This window comes from Lygodium microphyllum, chromosome 7, assembly GCF_053477565.2.
Source record: "Lygodium microphyllum isolate KBCC chromosome 7, Lygodium_microphyllum_v1.1.10, whole genome shotgun sequence".
NCBI classification, from domain to species: domain Eukaryota; kingdom Viridiplantae; phylum Streptophyta; class Polypodiopsida; order Schizaeales; family Lygodiaceae; genus Lygodium; species Lygodium microphyllum.
In genome coordinates, this window is record NC_141141.1 from 75951572 (window position 1) to 75958946 (window position 7375).

At 40.4% G+C, this 7375-nt stretch overlaps 1 pseudogene; it reads right to left on the reverse strand.

Moving 5' to 3' along the window:
• Window positions 1-5007: 5007 nt before the first annotated feature.
• LOC148033605 (uncharacterized) lies at window positions 5008-6466 on the reverse strand (annotated as a pseudogene).
• Between the last annotated feature and the right edge of the window lie 909 nt (window positions 6467-7375).

Consider the following 7375-nt stretch of genomic DNA (forward strand, 5'->3'; position numbering starts at 1 on the left):
TACATATGCCCAACTATCAAAACCTCTTCAACTCCAAAGATAGACTTTTGTCCTAAAAGAGTTAAATGCGCCTCTTCTAGACATGTCAAAATTCCCTCACAATCCACAATATGTTCTGCAACAAACTATCTGCATCCATGAGCATCCATCTCTTCGTTCTTTTCATCCACTGCACACCCTTTGATTGGAACATCATCCAAGAAAGGCATTTGTCATGTGTGCCACTGAGTTTGTTGCACCTTAAGAGAGTGCACATCCGTACTAACCCCAAAGAGGTCTTCATAGTTGTGATATCCCTGCTTTCAATTGCAAGCTGAAACTGAGCATACCTCGAGTAAAAATCACCCAAAGAATAGTTAGCTCTACCTACAAAAGCCTCTACAAATTCATCAACCATAGGACCTGCACCCACGTTTCTTATGGTCACTTTATTGACCGATTGCATGTCTTGAATAAATCTCAAAGCCCCATTTTTTTTGGGCACAGTAAACCAACAATTTGAGTACAGGGCTAAAGAAGGCTCCAAGATCTTCATGCGAATATTTTCATTTAGCAAATCCATCAGCTTTGGCAAGTAAGATTTAGGCACTGGAATAGGCCTCAAGTTCCATAGTACATGTGGCACAGTAAATATGACCATAGGAGAGACAACATTTGGATCCACACAACCTATTTCACTTGGTTGAAATGCAAATGCCTTCCCATGTCTAGCCAATATCTGCATAAAACTGTCTCTCTTAGCAGACAAAAGAAACCCTTCTGCACCAAGTTTCAATTCCTGTATTGTTTCAGATGTAAACTGATGGCCTATATCTTTAGGATCTCGTAAGCTTGGCTGCCTTGACACTTTTTCATGCATACCCTCACTCTCTGGTGGAAGTGACAAAGCAATTGGTTTCACTTTTTTGTCAACTATCTTATACTTTGTATCCACAAGTGCTTCAACCCATTGTAATCCTTCCTGTTGAGCAAACAATGCTATAACATCATATATATCCAAAGAACATACTGACAACACTCTATTTTCAGCCTTATTTTCTGCATGTATAGTTGCTAAAATTTCAGCCATAGTGTCAATAATATTGAGCCCATAAAAGATGCCTGAAATGCCATCATTTTTAGCTAACAATCTCAATGATCTCAGTTTCTTAATAGCCCATTTCATAGATATGCGTTCAGCCCTACACATAACTTCCATAGGCTTAAACCAACAGGAACTGTTTGCTGTAAACTGAGTATTACCAATAGTAAATACATGGTTCATTTCATTAAGAGGCGAGTACACCCTCTCAAAAGCACTACTGTAGCCCCGCATTATAGCAGTGCTTAATGAAAATCTAGGTCTTTGAATTCCCTTGCATTTGCAACCAAAGGAGACTCTCGAAGCATATCACGATTTCTAGGATGATTAACACAAATAGTAAGAAATTGGACTGCTTTCCTCCCATCTTTACTTTTGACTCTTGCATAAGCAAAACCATCATCAAGTATCTTTGTTTCCATATTCACTCCTATAATATAGGGATGTCCCAAAATCACTGCATATGAGGAATTATCTTGCACAAAGAAGTGTTGCTCTTTCTGTACATCACTAATTGTCACTTTTACATTAGGACATGCAGTATAGAGCTCCCTTGAGGAATTATTTGCAGCCCTCATACGCCAACCATGATCAGTGTCCACAGGCCATGCACCATTTTCGTACAATCCCTGCTCAATGACATTTATCTCAGACCCATGGTCAAGTAAAGCAACACAAGGAGTTTCACGCTCCCTTATTTTCACTACCGTTTCAGTGGTAGCTCTAGCCCCATGATTTCTTGTGTAGTGACTTTGAGGAATAAATCCTAGAGTCTCTTCTCCATATTGTTGCATTTGCCTTACTCCACCATGCATATTGCTACAAGACAATGGATTTTCAACCAATTTCTTCTCTTTTTCACATGCTGTCCACCACTCATTAGTATCATCCTGCATAGATAATCCAGTACTTACGTCATGTTCATATTCAGGCCGAATACCTAACAAACCGGTTTCCTCTTCAAATTGCAACAATGCACTAGTGGTATCACCAAGAAATGGACGCTTCCTTTTAATTATGTTAATGATCTCATCATGAAATTCTCGCTTGGCAATGCCAAGCACCTCTCCCAAGGTAAACTCCACCTGACTATGTAAGATCCGTTCTTTAAGAACCTTCTTAAGATCTGTGGCTGTCTCAATGTCAGATTGTAACTTATATCTTGGCTGCTTGCCCTTCTTTTTGCCCTCTTGTTTGTTATCTTGTTTTTGCTTCTGATTGACCTCTTCCATAACATGCTTGGGAGGTGGCTGATTTGCAGCTTTAGGCTGATCCACACTTCTTCTTGTCATTCTTTTAGATGTCCCTGCAATATATTCATCTCTTTTTCGTTTTTCTTCCACAAGTACATCCGTGTTTTGTACTTTTGCTAAATATGCATCTACTGGTGATTTCCAACCAGTTATGCCACGAATGTCTTGTTTTGCATGAAACATTTCACTATAAGTGACCTTTCTATTTTTAGCTGCATGTAAAGCATGTATCTATATTTCAGCCTTTGGACCAACCATCACTTGGCCATGCATTCTATCCAATTGTAGACCAAAAGTAGAAGCATGTACCATCGCATAAGCATTTCGGACATCCAAGTCTTCCAACAGCTTTTGCATACCTTCCTTTCCAAAATTCAAAGCAAGAGGCAATCCTGTTTCTTGTGCATGGATCCTGCCGTCTTTCCAAAAGATAAGTTGTTGTGCCAAGGCCTCCTGATAGGCAGCACAATCCTTTCTCTCGTGCTGCAAACTGTCACACCACATATATCTTTTTCCAAGCTTAAGGGCTGTTGTCCATCCCCTTTCCTCTTGTCCTTTTTCATCCAATTTTGCAACCTTCAATTGAAGATCCCGCATCCCTTTGACCAATTCATCTAAGATATCTTCCCTAACAGAGGGAACAATAGCAGGTATAGCCATAGGGTTAAAGCCACAAAAGTGGGTGGCTTACTGGATACTTTAACTGTCTTACCCGTAAAAGTGGGCAAGCTAGAGACATGTAATCTTTCTCTTCTTCTATGCTTCTTCATGAGCGCAATAACAACTTCCTTGACATGTCTCCACTCTGTTTTCAAACCTGTCTCTGTAGTCTAATCTTGCAGCAAATCATCAAGCTTCTCTTGAAGCTCAAGATCAGTTTCCTGTAGAAATAATTCAATTTTGTGACTTGCAAGAGCTTGTTGTTCTACAAGATCCAACTGCTCAAATCTACTTTCAAATTCTCTTAACAATTCTGTAGCCACAAGACCCTTATCGGGTTGTATAACCCACTCTTGAAAAGTCTTGTGCATAATCAAACTAGTGTCCTCAATGTAAAATTCTTCCCTAAGTGTCTTCTTGAAGGCTACCTAGTCAGCATCCTTCAAGTATAATTCAGTAATCCGTGCTTTCAGTTCATGAATAGTAACATGTACAAAATACCAGCTCCATGTAGATTGAGCTACTCCAAATAATTCCATCTTCTGAGCATACGTATCTACATATGCAGATACATTCCTGCCATTGAATAACCTCACCTCATGCTCAACTGCTTGCAAAGCATTCATCACAACACTTTCTGTTTGAGTTGAAGCTTGCATCACCTGTTGTTGTTGTACCGGCATAAGTATATTCATATTTTGCACCAACTGTTACAAAACATAATTGGAGATTGTATTCGAAGGTTCTCCCATATTATCTTTCCTTCTTTTGTGACAACCTTTCACGTCGGGTTCACCAATGTCGGAGGGATTTTTGTCGAAAGGTCAAATCCACCGGGGATCAGAAGTAGAAGGAAGTAGAGATAGGAGATAGAAAAGAAGATAGAGAATATCCAAGTGGTAAACACTACAAAAACAAATCACAATGAATTGAAACAATATGTATTGAAAGAACCTGGATTCTTTGCAGTAGTTAGAAGCAATATCCAAGCATTAGTTTTCCTGGAGCTCCTTTATAGACTAAAAACGTGGATAAGAAAAATCAGCTCTTTCTCTACTGCCCAGAATCTAAATCTGATGGCTTCGTTGGCCCCGAAAGGGGGGTAAAACCAGGACACCTAATCACGGATTTCCCAGATCACTCATTCTTCTTCTTTCAGTTCAATCTGCAGTTTTCAGCCTATTTATAACAATCGCGACACGCGCAATTTCGTCAATCTATCTTTTTTATGAAAAACCTCCTAATTTGCTGAAAAAGCAACTAGCTTTTTGTATGCCATCCTAATCTAGAAGATTTTTCCAACTTTTTCGGATTTTTACAATAAATAAGATAAAAAATAGACTAAAATTATCCAAAAATCTAGTATTTTTGGATAATCCATGCAACTCACACTAGTACTAATGGCTCAGATCACATTGAATCTCTAGATCAATAGAGAAGTCAGATGATGATGCATTCCATACTTTTTTACACTGTGTCCTCATAACATCACGACAATGCTCCATGCGAAATTGATGTCCGTGCGACCACACTGCACTATATATTTTGTATTGTACATTAAAACACTCAAATTAGTTGTCACATATAAAATATATATACAGCAAATCCTAAACACTTCATCACCTTTAGACTACATCCCCTTGAGAATTCCCACTCCTCCATTGAGGCCTCTGCCCCTTCGCGAGATGCTACAATCAAAGCTCCATGCAACCATTGCGTTGACATGAGCCACGGCATCTTCTCCATGTCCTTGGGATATCGAATGGGTTGATGGTGCTTACTATGTCGAAATTCAGATCGTGCTTTCTCTCAATCTTACCTAGCGATCTCGTACTTAGCGAGTCACATTTCCATAGAGGCATGGTGCAACATACAAAAGTAATTCACCTTCTCCTCCATTGCAGCATCCATTCTTTTTTCTATCCCATTTCCAACCAATACATCTCCGGTCAGTCTATCATCGTCCTTCAGCGACCATAACATTTTATTGTCTGGATCCACCGTTGGTAGCCATTATAAAATATGCACTAGTGCCTCAAACACCAACCAACCTTCAGCCATGCTACCTTCTGGTTGAGCTCCTTGTCACACAAAGCCTTTCAAGGTTTTCATGAAGCGCTCCAAGAAGAACATCCATTGCATATGGACAGGTCTAGCAATCTCCACTTCATCTACAAGATGTACAAGAAGGTGGATTTGTATCATGAGCATGCTGGTAGCATGTATTTCTCAAAGAGATAGACCGTCTCCACTATTCCCCACCTCGCGAATTTAATAGAGGACGTCTTAATCTCTTTCTGTGAGATCCATTGCACCAAATTCGACAACCTGTAAATGGCCCTGCGTATTTTTGGAGTAAGACATCTTGCGATCACGATCAGTAGTATAAACTGTCACAAATGAGAAAACGTTATAAACAATGGCTACACTCCAGATAGCAAAATGTGCATGCTAATTACAATCCATTCATATTACAAACCTGATATATCTTATGCCAGTCATGGGATTTTAGCCCTGATAGTTGGTCGCCATTAGAAAATGCAAACTTGAGAAAACACGTCATACTATAATGTCTCTCTTTCTTGTGATGTGGTCCCATAGCAAGTTGCCCACATTCTTGAAAATATGCATGGGATCCAACAAGTGGTTGATCTGTAAGTGGATCCAATATGGCAACTCGTATAAAACTGAGAATTGTCGCATTCCGTTTGGATGTGACTCTGCGTGGACCATTTTCAGGTCGTACCAGCTTGTGGCATTCATACGTGTTGGAGATCGTCCAAGAAAACCTTCCTTGAGCTCCTGACCCTCTCGCAAGAAAGCGGCATGTCCTTGATATACCATCTTATTCATGGTTCGTGACCTTCGGGGGTCTAATTGTGGCCCGCACAATGGACATGCATGATAACTTGAGGTAACCTGACCTGTTACAATACCTCTATCTAGTAAATACAAACTTGAACCAGATAAAATATAGATATTACCAACGAGAACGGAAGCCTATTTACCTGAGCACTCTTCGAATCCCAAAAATTCATGCATCGTCCACATGAGAATGGCTTGAATATTGGCAGACCGTCGACCATCGCGCTTGCTCATATCTTGCATGGTGACCCCCCTCCTCTCACAAAATCTTTAGCTCATCGACTAATGGATGAAGATACACGTCCATATTTTTGACTTTGTAGTGGCCGGGGACGAGTAAGCTAAGGATGAGATGTCCTTTCTACGTAGAAAACCATGGAGGGATATTGTAGTTGACAAGGACTATAGGCCACACACTGTAAGAGGTTGAGTGTAGACCGAATGGGTTTATGCCATCCATTGCAAGATTGAGCTGAAGATTCCTTGGCTCTCGGGCAAAGCCTGGGAAGGCAGAGTCAATGTGGCTCCATGCACGTGAATCCGCTGATATTCGTTGAACTCCATCTGTGGACCTATTCTACACATGCCACATTTTCAAGCTTGCCATGTCAGACGTAGGAAACATGTGGTTTATGCGGGGGATAAGCAAAAAGTGTCTAAGAAAATTTTAAGGGATGGTTTGCCCTTGCAAGTCTTGTTGATACTTATGAGCACCACACTTTGGACATGTCTTCATAGTCTCGTATTCTCCTCAAAACAGTATGCAACTATTGATACACCTTGAAAAAGCACAAATGTTTTCAAGGATAGTGCCCAAAAGAAATCAAGGAAGTATACGTAAAAGGTACCTAAACAACTCGGTCATACTCGCATGGCTTCACCCGTATTTTACTTGTACACTTAGGAGTGCAAGCAGTGTTTTTAGGAGGCGAGATACTGGACACCCATCATATAATGGTATGGATGCTTCCTCTCTAAGCGGATCAGAAGTCTCGATATCCATGGGAATCAATGCATCGATCATTGCCTCCATCTCAGGCTCCAAGATTGTAGGTAGGTTTGGAAGGCTGTCTGTCTCCTCTAGTATTGACGGTATAGATTGGGTAGTACCTTCCAAGTGGTGGATTGGCTCAAGCACTCTATCCATCGCACGCCGCAAAAGGTGCACTCCTCCTTGGGATGAGACGTCACCTCCCTAGATAGAAAATTTGCCAGCCACACCCAATCTTCTTGTATATGGTATTCAATTAGCTTGCGAGTACAATGCATGATTGATATTAACTTTTCTTACCATTTGCTGAAAATCCAAGATCACCTGATCAATGATCTTAGATTGAAACTCGCCAAAGATTTGTACGTGTTATATAGACAATCAACTTTTTCGTCTAATTGCGAGCTTGCATTGAGAGCAAGGACATGGGACACGCTGATTAAGATACACCTTGTGATCTTGAACAACAAGACCTTCATTGTTTTCCATTTTGTCTACATTACGACAAACAATTTATTTTTGTTA